Genomic DNA, 2,735 nt, shown 5'->3' on the forward strand with positions numbered 1-2,735 from the left:
AATAAACATTCTTATGTTATATAGTTCACTAGAATGTAAATATGGTTCACTAGGGTATACATCTGGGATGCACTATTTGTAGAATTTTAGTCTATAATGGTTTGTCTTAGAACTAGAATATGCATTTATACGATTTCCCTGTTTTGACAGGTAGCTGGTGGATGTTTCCAAAGTGTGAATTTCATGGCTTGACTATCCGAGACTATTCTCAGTGAGCTCCTTGTATATAGCTTTTTACTTTCCTTTATTTGATTTCACTAATCATAGCAACTTACTTGATTATACTCCATGTATCAGAACCATATTTTCGGCGACAGATATAGTTTGTATACTGCAGGTTAATTGGGCATCTTAATATGTATATTTACTTTTACGATAGATTCTCCCAGACCCATTTAGTAGGTTTGCAACTGCTTTTTAGTTCAATTTTATTAACCTAACACCGACTCCTTACCTGAACACCCCTGTTTATTATTGCTTCTTAACAAGATAACTACAATTAATACTCTTTGTAAGATATAGGGTATTATCTTTTGCATCAGTTGTAGTCTTTTATGTAACATGTTTTTAAAATAGTTGAAATTTTTTACACTCTGTTTCAGATTAAGCGATCATGTGGATCATAGATCTATTATAGCCCTGTTTATTATAAATGATAGTACAATATCTTTCTTCCAACCTTTTGCTTTATATCTTGATTTGCTCCCATGCCTCTTTTAGCAAAGATTGCAATTATTTTTTGGTTCAATTTACCATCCTTTTAGTTAGGTATCCAAATGACAGCAACTCATTCCTTTAACTATACTTATAATAAACTTCTGTTTGGTGTGGCAGGCTCTAAGTTTGATATGCTAACACCTTAATTTTAATTTTTTAGCTAAATTTTTATGGATGATGAATAATCCCTTTTGGTGACTTATGTTTAATGTCATGGATTATATTTTTATGAGTTAGTTTGGAGAGTGATCAATGTCCTGAAGATTTGATAGAATGGGGTTGGTTTTGTTTTACAAAATCGCTTTGTGACAAGTTAAATTTTAATGTATTATATTTGCAAGATTGTCTTGCTGGCACAGGTTGCTTACTAAAGTCACATTTGGTTCCTTTTTCTATCTTATTACATGCAGAGGGTCATAAGGATATCAAGAAATGCCTCGATAAATGGAGTGTGTTAGTGTCTTTCCTTTCTGTGTTATTTTTACTTTAAATGCATCACTATTTGCCTCTAGATTTTATTGTGTTACCAAACTGTTGTATCATCAAGGCCTATTTACTATACTTATTATCTTGGATCCAACAACCAAAAGGCCTATTTAGTGTGGTAGGGTTGTACATATTGAATGTATTATTTATGTTTCTCTTCTGCAGATAGGTTAGTGTTTTTAAAATATTATACTGTAGGTCATTAACATGGTTGAATATGAAGCATATTTTGCTAATTGTCAGGCTGCTAATTCAAAAATGAATGACACTTCGATGGGTGGTGCATACCTTGGGAGTTCTAGATGCACTGTTATCACTTGATCTGCTAGTCTCACAGATAAGCTTACTATTAGGGTAATGATAAGTGATTACATTGGTGATGTACAATACCTTTATTTTTTAGTTTCTTATTGTTTAATTTGTTTTTCACCATGCATAATTGATGGTTTTCAGTTAAATAATGGTAATTTGGCTATTCGTAGATGTTCCAAGTACACAACCCCCACGTTATTTTGGACGAGACTCAAGAGTTGATCATTACTTCCAAAGCAGATTCAGAGTTACTAGAAAATGTCTCTTTTATATGAGATGGTGTGTTTTTATTTTAGTCTGAACATGTTTTGAAGCTGTTTTGAAGCGTACTTTTGGTTTTGGAAGATTCTTTTATCTTTTAAATCTACTCTATACTTTATAGCATATCTTATTTACATTATTTTATGTGTATACGTGACTTGAATCCCTTGATATTTAATGTTCTTGTACTTGTGATTGTTGTGATGCTTTACCCTGGATGATTTCATGTTGCAGGTGCAGAGGAGGATGTGACTGAAGCAGATGGGAGTAATTTGGTAAAAAGAGAAAGAAAAAGAAATCCACCAATTTGGATGTAGATGAAGTTTTGTAGGCACGGTACTTGAAATCTATATTTCAAGTAATTTGTAGTTGTTATACTCTAGGTTTCGTATGTATTGTACAAATAACTGAGGTATTTTAATTTGCAACTGACCTTGCTAATATCAAGGTCAATGTAAGTTGACATTTGGAATTTAATTGTATTATAGAGAAGAATATTAAGTTGTTGGTAGTCTTTGTTCGTATTTGAATTTGCTTTTTCTAATTATTCATGTATTAATGAATTTTGATATTTAAAGCATATTACATGCTAAAAATGGTAAAAAGTATTTAAATTATAATTTTTTTAAAATATATGATGCTTGTATAGCGTTTCTATAATAATTATATAAGTGATGTTATTTTAAATCAAATGACTTAAATAGCATTCGTAGAAGTGCTATATAAGTAATACATGTGCTAGGATAACAGTTACTTACATAGCACTTATAAAAGTGTTATTTAAGTTAATGTACTTGAAAAGCTCCTAAGCAAGCGTTATGCAAGTGAAATGAACTTGCATAGCACTGGCTTACATAGCACTCAAAAACACTATGTAAGCTCAAAAATAAATGCTATGTAAGTTGAATTTTGTAGTAGTGATAGCTATCGATGATCTTCATGTAATTGATTTGCTTTTA

The 2,735-nt window shown here is 31.1% G+C and overlaps 1 long non-coding RNA gene across 1 annotated transcript; it reads left to right on the forward strand.

Annotated features, from left to right (window-relative positions):
- Window positions 1-1,446: 1,446 nt before the first annotated feature.
- Window positions 1,447-2,112, forward strand: LOC141683783 (uncharacterized). The gene is made up of 3 exons (XR_012560445.1): window positions 1,447-1,557; window positions 1,686-1,794; window positions 2,011-2,112. It is a non-coding gene; the product is annotated as an uncharacterized LOC141683783 (long non-coding RNA).
- The last annotated feature ends 623 nt before the right edge of the window (window positions 2,113-2,735 follow it).

The sequence above is a fragment of the Apium graveolens genome, chromosome 9 (genome assembly GCF_009905375.1).
Source record: "Apium graveolens cultivar Ventura chromosome 9, ASM990537v1, whole genome shotgun sequence".
Classification (NCBI taxonomy): Eukaryota; Viridiplantae; Streptophyta; class Magnoliopsida; order Apiales; family Apiaceae; genus Apium; species Apium graveolens.